General features: G+C 35.0%; 1 long non-coding RNA gene across 1 annotated transcript; it reads right to left on the bottom strand.

Annotated features, from left to right (window-relative positions):
• Positions 1-5,951: 5,951 nt before the first annotated feature.
• LOC107821774 (uncharacterized) lies at positions 5,952-9,112 on the bottom strand. Its single transcript, XR_012693879.1, has 2 exons — positions 8,641-9,112; positions 5,952-7,200 (listed from the first exon to the last, which is right to left on the bottom strand). It is a non-coding gene; the product is annotated as an uncharacterized LOC107821774 (long non-coding RNA).
• Between the last annotated feature and the right edge of the window lie 5,020 nt (positions 9,113-14,132).

The following is a 14,132-nucleotide window of genomic DNA, read 5'->3' on the forward strand; positions in this document are numbered from 1 at the left end:
AGTTGGTATCAGAGCTCTAGATTCATAGAAGTCGTGAGTCACAAGCCAGCTTATTAGAGTCTCGCGGATAAGTACGGAGACGTTTATACTTATCTTCGGGAGGCTATGGAACTGTTAGAAAAATTCCACTTCATTTGATTCCTTGTCGTGCGAGATTATTGACTTCGAAATTCTAAAGTTTTGTCTTCTATTCTTTCACAGATGGTGAGGACACGTGCATCCGGAGATGACCAGGCACCTGCGCCCCCTGCTAGAGTCGCCCGAAACTGGGGCCGAGGTAAAGGCCTAGGACGCACGCGTGGTGCAGCCAAGGCACCCGAGCGAGCTGCTACAAGGGATCCACCAGTAGCTCCAGTTGGAGCGCAGACATCTGATACGCCTACTACTACTACTACACCAGCTCTTCAGGAGACCCTTGCACAATTCATGAGCATGTACAATACTCTAGCTCAGGCAGGGTTGATTTTTCTTGCTGCAGCCACACCTTAGGCCGGGGGAGGAGCACAAACTCCCACCGCCCGCACCCTAGAAAAGCGAGTTCAAGTTGATCAGATCCTAGAGGTTATACCGGTACCACCTGTAGCCCCAGTTCAGCCCGAGGTTAGGGTAGCAGTTTCAGAGGAGGAGCAACGGAGGCTCGAGAGGTACAAAAAGTACGACCCTCCTACATTCAGTGGTCTAGCATCGGAGGATGCTCGGGGATTTATGAAGTGGAAAAAAAACTTTTTAAATACATCTCACCTTCAAAATTCTCTATGTTACAATTGACACCTTGAAAATCCCATCGCCTCACGTCACTATTGCCCCGACATAATATGGTAAACATTCATGAAAACCTCTTTGTCCCCTATAGAATAGTATTATAATGTCTTTGCAGTGATTTGCTTCTTTAAACAATGAATGCGACTAAGAACTTAAGTTTGTGTACATATCTATATAAAATACCATAATCAAGTCATCAACCAAAAAGGAGAATTGTTCCTTGAACAATATGTGAGTTGCCATCAAATGCATTTCGTTTGCCTGTTTTTCTTATTATTAGAAATAGGAATCTTGGACAAGAAAACAATTATCCATACAGTGTCTTTTAAAGTTTGGCCTTTGAAGCGTCACTTTGTTTAGCAACTGGTGGAAACAGGCACGTTTAATTAATTAATTAATTTAAAGGGGAGAATTAAATTAATTATTTAGAAGAATAATGTAGTAATTTAATTTTGGGAGAATTACATCCCTTGTCATTTGGCCCAACAACCAATCAGAAAATGACTCATGTTTGAAACCCTTACCCAGTATAGCCCAGGTTATACATAATCTGAAAATTAATTTGAAAAATTGGCATCTAATAACAACCCATAATAGGAATTGGTAATTTTTAGCCTTATATTAGGCTTGACAAAGATAGCCCCAAACAATTGGCATCATATAGCCAAATCCTAAAAAAACCCTACTCTCTTTTATATTCTCTCTAAAAAAAAAATAAAATTACACGCTTGTTTTGGCTTCCCTGCCGCTTTCTCTCCTTGTATTTATTCTTCTATCTCTTCTCTTTTGCTCTCATAATTTAGCAAAAATTCTTGCAAATTATGCAAAAAAAAAATCAGTGGGATGGAAAGGTAAGGTTGATCTCACATAAGAGAAAATCAGAAGCAAAAACTAAGAGAGAAAAATATATTTCAATTTTGTTTTTCTTCTCTCTTTTTTTTTTTATAGTTGGATTGAATGAGTGGTTAAAAATACCTAAACTATATACAAAATTTGAGCAAGATTAGCAAAAACTAAGAGAGAAAAAAATCTATTACAACTTTGTTTTTCTTTTCTCCTTTTTTTGGTTGGATTGGATGAGTGAGTGTGATTGAAATTGGTTGAAAATACCTAAATGAGGCTATATACAAAATTTGAGCAAGAATAGAAGTGATTTGGACTGGTTTCAGGCAAAAATCAGACCTAAAAATCCAACTACGACATGTGTATATCACGTTGTATATCGTGTACATCAGTATATATCACACACATGTTTTTAAGGACGTCTGTGTATATCACTTTGTATATCGATATACAACATAATTTGTTTATGGACTCACGTGTATATCACATTGTATATCATATATATAACACAAATTTTCATGGATATACACAGATACACATAATATACATCAGATATCACTGCTATACATGGAGACATACATGGGTTACAATAGAGGATACACATGTGGAGTCGTCTTGAACTTGAGTTTTCAATCTGAAATGTGTTATACAAAGAAGGAAAATAAAATTTTAATAATCTTTTTTGATATACACATTATTATTATGTTATACATTGTGATATACAAATAATATAATTATTAATTATTGATCAAAAAAGAAAAATAAATTTTTGATATAGCATATTTAAGCAAGTTCTAAAATATAAAAATAATAAATATATTTTTTGATGTACACAAAGAAGAAAAATAAACTTATGATATCTATTTTGGTACACATATGTCTGATGTGCTATACACTGTGATATACAAATAATACAATATTTTTATTGTGATATATATTGATATAAAGGCAACAATAACTATATATATAATTTTATATTATTGATATACAAAGAATAATATTATTTATATATAAAGAATGAAAATAAAATTTTAATATACATGTTGGTATAGACAAAAAAGAAAATAAAAGTTGTGATATACATATTATTATTGTGATATACATTTATTGGCTATTTGATGCCAATATCTATAACTAGGGCTATTTTCTGCCAATTATATGAGTATGTTGTTATACCATGCCAAAATTTTCACAAGTTAGCCCACCCCTTATTTCTTCGTTCCTTTTTTTTTCTTCGTTCTTGTTCTCCTTCCCATGTCAGCCTTTGCACCACAAAATTTCTCTACTATTATTATTCTCCTTCAATTCTTTTCCGAATTTTAATGGTTAACTAAGGATTTGAAAAATAAAAGTCACCATTACAAGTGGTTCGAAGATTCGATTTGAGAAATTGAGTTTTCCGATTTGTTAGTTGTTTGGAATGGGTGTTGTCTCAATTGATTGGAATCATCAAGATGAGTTCAAAACTTAAATTTCAAGTGATCTGGAGTAGATTTAGGCTATATTTGAGTTAAATTTCAGAAATTAAGTTTTCTGATTTGGTAGTTGTTTGGAATGGGTGTTGTCTCAATTGATTAGAATCATCAAGATGAGTTCAAAACTTAAATTTCAAGTGATTTGGAGTAGCTTTAGGCTATATTTGAGTTAAATTTCAGAGGATGCCCAAGGAAGAAGAAGAACACGTGAAGCTCCATTGATAGGATTCATTTGTATAATAATGTATAATATTGTATAAATGGTATATAATAGTGTATAAACATAACTTATACACTATTATATCCAAGGTTGATACATTATTTACAGGTATTTGGTGAATTTCTCGCATTTTCTTCTTCTTCTTCTTCTTCTTCTTCTTCTTCTTCTTCTTCTTCTTCTTCTTCTTCTTCTTCTTCTTCTTCTTCTTCTTCTTCTCATTCTTCTTATACACCTATATACATAGTGTATCAAGAATATTTTTACTCTGTGATTATACATCTTTATATACTTTTATACAACTATATACATACTGTACCTCTTTGTATAAAAGTGTATAAGCATCGCTGGCGAAATTTTTGTACGAATTTCACTTGCAATTCTTATATAAAACTAGTACAAATCTCCAGCAAATAACTTCAAACTTTATATACAACCTACTTAGACTATTTCTAATAAGTTCAAACAATACCCACTCCAAATTTCTCACAAAATCATAATCGAAATTTAACAAGATTAGCATTAAAGGAGATGAGATTTTAGGTTTCTCGCGTCTGTTTTTGCGTTTTGCAGTTGTGATAGGTATGTATAAACCTGAAGATATAATATTTTTTTTTAAAAAAAACAGAGAAGTATTAGTTATGGAAGAGGGCACGAATGAGTGTTGATTGAATGGGGAACTAATTTTTTTCCAGTTTTGTTTGCATAGGATTCTTTTTCATTAATTAAATTAAATATTTATGAGTGAAAAATGAGGAGAGAGCTACAATAGGGGTAGATAAGAATAAATGAGGTTGTTATAATTATAGAGAATGAGAAAAGAAAATATCTAATTGATATTTGGCTACACATTTGCAAAATTGTAACTGGGCTAAAATAGTGCAAGGTCAACTTATGGAGTGCATTATTTTGTAATTTTGTTTGTAACTTTTAACTTAAGGGCTTTCCACTTTTAATTTATATATATATATATATATATATATATATGCATACATACATACATATGTTTGTAGAAAAATATTATTTGGCAAAAATTAGCCTTTGGTGTAGAGGGCGTGCAGACGCTACTATTCATGATCATTTGCGATACCAAGACTGAAGAATAATATAATTAACCAGAAATAAATACTTCAAAAGAAAGACATGGTTATAATATTAATTCCAACAGATATGACTTAAATGCAACTCAAAACATCTTACGTATTTGGAGATCAAAAATCTGAAACTGCAAATCTAGTTCTTAAAAAAGCATGATTACATCAATGATGTTAGGCTAAAAATTCAAGTTTTTGCATGTAATTTGCCTTGCATTATACCTCAATTTTATTAATTTTGATGTAAATATTTGTGACTCGAGCTTAATTAATAATGGTGTTTATATATGTAGTAGTCAATTTAAAGTGATTTGACAAACTTACATGCAAAGTGAAGCAAAAACAAAAGAATTTAGAGGGAGTATGATTTTGGTGCCCAGGTTGGTGCGAGGCACCAACCAAAATGCCAATGGCAGAATAGCACAAAAGTGAAAAAATTTCGGCGTCCTGGTTGGCGCCAGGCGAGACGGCTAAGGGCGGATTTCGTCCTGGTAAAAGTGGTGGCATGGTTGTCCCCACACCCCATTATCATGCATGTGTGTGGGAGCAATTTGTGCTAGCGTTTTGACGCTCGCCTTATGGTTCTTAGTCCTCTTTCACCGGGATGCCCTTTAAAAAGATTCTTTCCCTATTTTAGTTAGGACTTGGTAGTTTCGACTCTACACGCCCCCAACATGTATAAAAGGGGTTCTAATCCTATTTCTTAGGGGTGAGACATTATTGGAGAGGAAAAAGGCTACGGAAACACTTAGAAGCAACGAATCGCAAGGGTTTTTCTCTTCTATTCTTCCTTAATCTGTATTTTAATGCTTTCAATTTTTATCATGATTGTTAGTATGGTTATTATGAGTAGCTAAAGTTTCTAATCAAGGTTTGATGGAACCTATTGGAGGATAATTTTGCACTACGTTTAATATAAATTTGCCATTGATCTTTCTCTACTTGTTCAACTATATATTTTCGTTGTTATTGATTGAAGAGCTTTCAATTAACTGTGTATTACTCGAGAGAATACACATTTAGGTAGTTGTTGAACAACACCACTTCTAACGTATTTGAGAGATCAATACGGTTTAAAGGTGGGATTAGAGATAACGAAACCTTGGTGCGATCATATTGAGCGGTGAAATAGTGCTAGCTAGCGTAGTTCGAGAGAATATGTCTAGTAAATTGTGATAGTTGCTCGAGAGAGAGTTACAACACCCAAAGTGTTCACGATCGGTAGAAAAATATTTAGGCGAATTTATAGGAAACGTAGCGGGGAGATTCCGACAATAGGGGAAATCATAAGCCTAGACTTTTCCAAATCTTGCTTACAATATTTGCTCTGACAGTTATAAATTACTGCATTTTAATTACTTTCTCTTAGTTAGTAAACACTCAAATCGATATTTAGTCCGTATTTCTGAAGGTTGATTACTTGAATTCTTGTGAAACTAGTAGTTGTGATTAATAGGTTAATTCCCTGTGGGATTCGACTCTAGATTTGTAAACCGAATTAAAACCTGAAACTGCAAATCTAGTTCTTTGAAAACCATGATTCCATTAACAAGCATGATGTATTGTCCAAGTCACTCCACATTTATAGCAAAATTGTGATCCACACCTACAAGTCATATGTAAACATCCCTCTGTCTTTTCCACAAAGAATTTGCAATGAGGACATCTACCCCAATTTTTAGCCTTTGCAAGTTCCTTCACCATAAGATCTTCCCTGCTTCTTTCATCCACATTCAGCCGCTGAAACTCCACATTCATATCCACTATGCCACGGTACGTTACATTGTGCGCAGAACAATCTCCAGCAACTCGGACAATCCGATTCCCTAATGATTTTGTTCGAATCATTCACAATCTTTACAAGGACAGTAGAATTTTTGTGAAGCAAGAATCATTGATTCACCTAATACTTCCTCCCACCTAAAAACTACTTCGTTTGGCATAATAGAACTACATGTTTCCAAATCAAGAATTCCTCTACAAGCCACACCTGGACATGTTACAACATGAATATTGTCCTGGATTTTAGTGGCTACATGTTTGCTAATGCAATCAGTACAAAAAATTGCGGCTGCATGTTTGTATTGTGAACATTTCATCACTTTCTTTCCTTTCTGCACATATTTCGCAGAAACTTAACGATGATTCTCCTACTTCATGTGCACCACCTTCTGCTTCTGTGTTTTGATTAAAAATTGTTGAATTCATTATTACTTCTTGGAACTGGAGTTCTTCAGCATACTTATCGTCTGATATTGAGAAGTTTTCATTGTCTTTGATTTCATCGAAAAGTAATGAGACGTAAATATCATCACAAGAAAGATCAAGAGCGCATTCTTTTGCCATTTGATCAAGGATATATCGTGCTAACTCGAGCCAAGAGTCAGGCTGCGTACTCATCACGCTTCCAGATCTCACTCGTGGAACTACACTAGGTACGTTGTCGTGTATATATTGTGCTTACCCAATATTTTCATGCTGGCTATAGAAGTAAAGTTGATAAACATACTTCATATGCTGATATGGAACACATCATATACTTTTCAGTGGCATACGTCCCTTCACTCTTCAAATACTCTCATTGTGGCAGTGCAGCATATATCATCTTAATGAGCATGATCAGTGGAGAAGGATGCAGATTTAGCACTATGGTTGGGCCATACAAAATTCCTAAATGATAGATGGTGCTTTTGTTTAATGTGACGAGATGTCAACTCTGACTCGGTTCCTCCAAGCATTTCCCACATCACCTGTACATCCGCATAGCCACAGGACTGTATATCACCATGAAGCTTCAATAATCCAGCACCTGAAGGAAACAAAAACCAATATAAAAGCATGTAAGTGATCCTTAAAAGCTACTGTCTTGATGAATTCACTCTTCTCATTCACTGCCCAATTTCTTTGTATCTTACTGCTAAAGTTATGAGGTTAAAAGTTTCTTATTCATAATATATTAGTACTTTTGGAGACAAACAACAACAACATACCCAGTGTAGTCCCACAAGTGGGTTTTGGGTGTGTACGCAGACCTTATTCCTACCTTTAAGAAGGGGGAGAGGCTATTTCCGGTACCATATCAACCACTGGACACTAGGGGATATATATGTACTCTTGTTAGAGACATCTGAAATGGTATATGCTATGTTTAGGCAATCTGAAATTTTATGAGTGGCTATAGAACAATATATTAAAGATTGCCCAGAAAACAAAGGCATCATTAACTTGATCGGTAGCAGCCTATGTTATTAACAAGTTGGCCTGTGTTGGGGTCTTCTCTGTGGGTTAAACATAATGAACAAAATCACACAAGGAAATGACTCCGAATGTAACAAAGTGGATGTAAGAAATTCTTGGAATTTTTTTAATTTGTCAAGTGCGAAAGCTCATAAGTGTCTAACTACATTATTAAAAGATTTATCGCAATATCTCCACTTACCAATAGTAAACCGACCCTAAGATGTAGATAAAGTTTTTTTTTTCTTTTAAAAAGTAACAATAATAGGAAGAAAACTAACAACTTGATTAAATATTTATTAGCTCTTTTATATGGAAATTTATTGCCTTGTATAGAAGAGATTGAAAACCAAAAAGGGGTTTACTTAAAAAAAAAAATCAATCCAAGTTTCACTTAAGGAACTACTTATATGAGCTAATAATTTCTGACTGTCTGCAGCACAGGTTATTGAATAAAAACTTAAGTTAGATATGCCTTCTATGGGTTGAGATCAGTATTCACGAGCACATCAGGCCGTAAAATGGTAAGGATCTGTTAAAGAACTAGGTTGAACTATGAAGTTAACAACATTATAAAAGGGTCACATATACATCATTTCTGTCGACGCTACGCTAGTGTGAAAAAACAGGGTGAAGCTAAATACTAGTTCATGCATGTGTAGCCTCCCGCATATTCATTAAGAATCCTTTAAGCAAGATCTAGCGCGAGTGATCTTTTTCACTAATTTTTAGGAGGGATTTTATCCGGGGTCTACCAAAAATAGCCTCTTTATCTTCCCAATGTAGTGTACGCATTATTCTTTCCGAACCTTACTTGTAAAATTTAAGTGAGTTTGTTATTGTTGTTTTGGTTGTTGTTGGGGAGGGGGAAAGAGAGCTTTTTTCATTAATTTTCAGGAGGAAGGGTTTCATTGAGAGTCTATCAAAAAGTCACTCTAACTACGCACTCAATGGTTTTGTTTTTTGTTTTTTTTATTTATTTATTTGTGGGGTAGAGGAAGAGAGGACTAACCGTTCTTAGGAGCCTTGACACGGGCTGAAAACACGAACCAAGCACGTCTAACTGGAAAAACCATCTTTTGCCACAAATCTTCCATCCTTCAATTTGATCCTCCGCTTCTTCTTCTAACAGGAAAGACTATATTCTTTCTTTAAATTTAAATAAAGTATCTCCTTCTACAATGAACTAAGGCTATGAGCTAATGGCTGGAAGTAAAAGGAAGAGAGGTTTTATATAGTGCGGTTTTGTCCTTTCCAAGCACTTAATCTACTGCTGACAAGTGATGACTAAACGAGTGACTGCAACACTAATAAAGGAGTGATGTGTTTCCACTCCTCGTGTTCCACAAAGCAGTTTAATTATTGTAAGAAATATAGTGCCGATATTAACGTTAGAGTCATTATTACGTACTATTCGAAAAATGTATAAAATTTATATAATTTTTATAGTATATAATATATATAAAAAAATATATATATTTGCTATTATTTTAAAAACGACTATAAAGTATCATTTTCCTCGCTTAACTTTAATATTATGAGTTTGAACTTTGAATCATCTTACTATTGAGTAAAGTATGGAAACACAATTTCCCCACTTAAGATTTGTTTTTTTGACTAAAAGACGAGACTTTATTCACCGACGTGTGACAGTGCTATTCTGTGTGTGTTTGTTTGTGGTCAGGATATTTAAGAGATATTTTCGTGCCACGTGGCTCTTGTGGGTTGGATTTTGTTCTGTGATTGGTAGCAGTTTCTACTAGAGTAGGAGTACTATATTGGTCTCTTGCTTTTGTGTTGGCACGTTTTGACTTCATTTGATTAAAAAAACGTGTCGTTTTTTCAGTGGGAACAAACGAGTTAAAATGGTAAATGGAGTCACTACTAAAAAATGTGTGGTTGGGCGGTTTGACTGTTTGGAAGATTTGTATCTTCAAAACGAGAGTAGGGCCGTGCACGGATCGGATCGGATCGGATTTAGTATATTTCGGATTCGGATTTAGCATATTTCGGATTCGGATTTCGGATTTCGGATTCTGAAAAGGGCAATCCGAATCCGATCCGAATTAACATTGGATCGGATCGGATTTGAAACTTTGGATCGGATAAATTTTCGGATTGTCGGATCGGATTGTTAATTTTCAGAACTTCTTCGAAGTATATAAATAAATATATATACACAACTGGACTTAACAAAACTGCACAGTCTGAGTACCAAATTTCGAATTGTCTGAGTTCAAAAATGCACAGTCCTAGTAACAATGTTCGAACTTAACAAAACAAAACAACAATCTGAAATTTACACAACTGGACAGTAAACCAAAGTACCAAACTGAAGACCCAAAAACAAAACACAATCAATTGTCTTTCAAACCAAATTTTCATAGCAAAATAAAACAAACCAAACTACTAAAGTCCCAACAGTTCTTTAAAATATTACACATAACAAAAGAGTTCCAAGTTCCATGTTTTGGGAAGCCGCAACAGTCAACACAAACCAGCAACTAGGCCAAATGTAGCTCTCAATCTCAGATTCTCAGTAGGACTGTGAGACAAGTTGAAAATCTGCAATTTCAAACAATACAAAGAGCATTTTCAGAGAAAGAGAAAGATAGCTCATGGTCCAGAAATACCTGTATAATACAAAGAGCTTGTATAATGAAATACATGAGACTGAGAGCAAGTGTATAATGAATCAATACAAAGATCATTTTCAGAGCAAGTGTATAATGAAATACCTGAGCTTGTAGCCTTGTACAACAAATGGAAAATCACTATATGTCGACAATGCAAGGCTCTCTTCCCGTATTCATAAATTCTGTATAATAAGATAGTAACACAAGAAATTAGTTTAGAAGTAATCTAAATAAACATACAAATAAAGTATACATTAAACACAAGTAATAAGATAGGCTTACCAGTTTCAAGTTGTTCAAGATTATCTAAATCTTCTTCAATTTTAATCGAAGTTGTTGATTCATTACGAAGCCAATCTTGGACACACACAAGAGCTTAAACCAATCTAGGAGTCAATGAACTCCTAAATGGATCAAGTATGCGTCCGCCGGTGCTAAAGGCTGATTCTGAGGCAACACTAGAAATCGGAATGGCTAGCACATCACGTGCCATCTCAGCAAGAGTGGGAAATCTAGGTGAGTTCAACTTCCACCACCCCAGAATGTTAAACTTTTCATGGTCTTCCTCAACATCTTCACCCAAATATTTATCTAACTCCGTTTTAGAATCAACTCCGCCACATTTCTTATGCTGCTTTAAATCTAGCATGAATTTTGAGAGCAATGATGAAGAAGATGGAGAAGATGGACCAGAAGATGGAGAAGATGGAGAAGAAGAAGATGGACATGAACCAGAACCACCATTTTTCATTGCATACACATTAAACAAAGTATCCATGTATGTTTTCACATCCTCTTGTATTTTCAAACCTACTGTTTCTCCAAACATAGAACCAAGTGCAAATGAAAGAGTATTAAACTTATGGCATGGATCAAGCACACATGAGATAAAAATGTACCTAACAGCTTGTCTTATTCGTTCAACAGACACACTCCCATCTCTCAACCCATCTTGAACAACTAGATTGATGATGTGAGCCATACATCTCACATGAACATGCTTACCTTCCATCAAGTTAGTGTTCCATCTAGTAAATTGCTTGGATAACTCTCTAACCATCACATCATTAGAACTCGCATTATCAACTGTCACAGTAAATACTTTATCCACTCCCCATTCAAGTAAACACTTTGCAATACCACTAGCTAAATCTTGACCTTTATGACTAGTAATTGGACAAAAATTCAATATCCTTTTATGTAATTTCCAATTATTGTCAATGTAATGGGCTGTAACACACATATAATTAATTCTTTGAATTGAAGTCCATGTGTCAGTAGTAATACATATTCTCTGTTTTGATTCTTTAAGAATAGACTTCAAAGCAAGTCTAGCTTCATGGTAAATCTCAAGACAATCCCTAGTCATAGTAGTACGAGATGGAATATGAAATAAAGGTTGAAGACTTCTAACAAAGTCTCTAAATCCATCTTTTTCAACAGAAATAAAAGGAAGTTCATCTTTAATAATCATACGAGCTAAAGCCCTCCTACATGCCTCTTGATCAAATTTCCAAGGGATAACTGAAACATCACCTGTTAGACCTTGCGGCTGAAAACCTAATGTTGTCTGGCTACCTTCTGCCTTGTAGGGATTGGTCAGACATTTGGGAATATGCAATAACAAATTGCTTGTGCCGCTATGCTTAGTATCAGCTACATATTCTTCTGAACAAAACTTGCACCTCGCTTTTTTCACACCCTCGGAATCAGTGAACTTGTTGAAGTAACGCCAAGCCATTGATCTTTCTTTAACCATTTTTCTTTTCTTCGAACCAGGTTCAGATTCAATGTTATTGGTTGTTGAATCTGAATCAGTTGAAGCATTACTTTCACCAACTGTTTCAACAATTTGAAGTTCATTCACTGTCTCTGTTTCGTTTTCCATCTACCAAAGGTCCAAAACAAACAAAAAAACCTAAATAAAATCAGAAATAGATGTTGTAATAGAAAAAAAACTAAATAAAATCAGAAATAGATGTTGTAATAAAATCAGAATAGAAAATGAAAGAGATAAACAGAACATAAAGACAAATCGATACATACATAAAAATTGAAAAAACAGTATGAACAATAGTAACTAATAGTGAAGAAGAAGATTACTTTACTGGCTTGATAGTTGAGACTTCGACACCGAGAGGACTGACTACTGAGTCACTGAGATAAAGAGTGAAGAAGAAGAGAGGCAGAACCACGGAATCTAAGGCGACTGAACTCTGAACTCTGAAGAAGAGAGGCGGAACCGCGGAACAGTATGAACACTGAAGAAGAGAGGCGGAGCGGAACCCTGGACTGGTCAGTTCACTATGAACTTTGAAGAAGAGAGGCGGACTCACTGGTGAACGAACAGCTAGGGCTGGTGAACGACTCAGTGGTGAACGAACAGCTAGGGCTGTGCACGGATCCTAAGTGAAAGAGGCGGAAAAGAAGATTTAGGGTAGGAGAAATAGGAATAGTATTTAGGGTAGTATAGAACTATTAGTATAGTATACTAACTTAACCGGGTTAAGTTATTTAACCCTAAAGAATTTAACTATTTATATATAGGCCCATATAATTTCGGATTTCGGATCGGATCGGATTAAAATCATGCCAATCCTAATCCAATCCGAAAATCCGAAATTTTATAAAACATAATCCGTATCCAATCCGAAAATCCGAAATCCGAAATCCGAAAATCCGAAATAGAGTATGTCGGATCGGATTTCGGATATCCGATCCAAATGCACAGCCCTAAATGAGAGAACATTATAAATTTTCGTGTACAAAATATTTACACCACATACACTAATTTAATTTTAAGGGTCGTTTGGTACTATGGATAATCAACAATAATTTTTGAGAAAAAAATTTAGTATCTTTTTATTATTTATTTGGTTACTCGTTCTGGGATGAGTTGTTCTAGAATTAAAAATAATATCGGGATAAATTATACTTGTCAGTGGATAAATACAAATATCTTGGTTTGGTCCGGTCTTGGTGATAAATTTTTCTTGTTGTTAAATTCTCAAACTTTGTTCATAATGTCTAAAAAGCGAAAAGTAAGGGTTTCATTATATTGGGGGAGGGGGGGGGGGTGAGGTTGTAGTGGCGAATAACTCAGTGAGCTATAGTTCATCTCCACAGAGTCATGTTAAGTTGCCACTTACAATGCAGTACGATAGACTGGTATCGTTGTTATGCAATAAAATGAGATTGAGTAAACGTTCGGTGAATCTTAAAATAACCGGAAGATTCCGTATTCTGTGACTCCGCAGGAGTTTGCTTGTTATTCTGAGTTTAACATCGAAGACGATGAAACTCTGAGAGATTTTTTGGGGATTCCGGATGAATACAGAGAATTTATTGTGATAAAATTGCTGGAAATGTACGTCAAGGCTGAAGATATTAGCAATAATGAGATTGCGCAAATGAGGGATAACCCTCAATCATCGGGTGGTTATTCTGGAGCAATTTTAGCCCAACAGGTTCCGACTGAAAGAGTTTGGATGGATCTAAACTTATCCCCGCGAGCGAACGAGGAGCGAGGAAATAATTTCTCTCATACTTTACATAATCCACAAGACGACTGGTAAACTTTAATTTTCCTTTTTGTTACGATGTTTATTTTTTGTTGAATTGAATTTGTATTAACACTCATATATTCCACAGGGGGTACCGTCCGGATATGAATTTTACAAGTTATGACCCCACGCCCAATTAGAATATGCGTAGTTTTGGCATGGTCCATCTGGGAGTCATCACCAACAGGAAAATGTCCATCATGGAATGTTAACACAATACGACTTGTAAGTGAAGTGATATAGCTATATATAAAGTATTTATCAATTTGAGTAGATTATCATTTTGTTCTTTTTGTGTAGTGAAA

This window comes from Nicotiana tabacum, chromosome 8 (genome assembly GCF_000715075.1).
Source record: "Nicotiana tabacum cultivar K326 chromosome 8, ASM71507v2, whole genome shotgun sequence".
NCBI classification, from domain to species: domain Eukaryota; kingdom Viridiplantae; phylum Streptophyta; class Magnoliopsida; order Solanales; family Solanaceae; genus Nicotiana; species Nicotiana tabacum.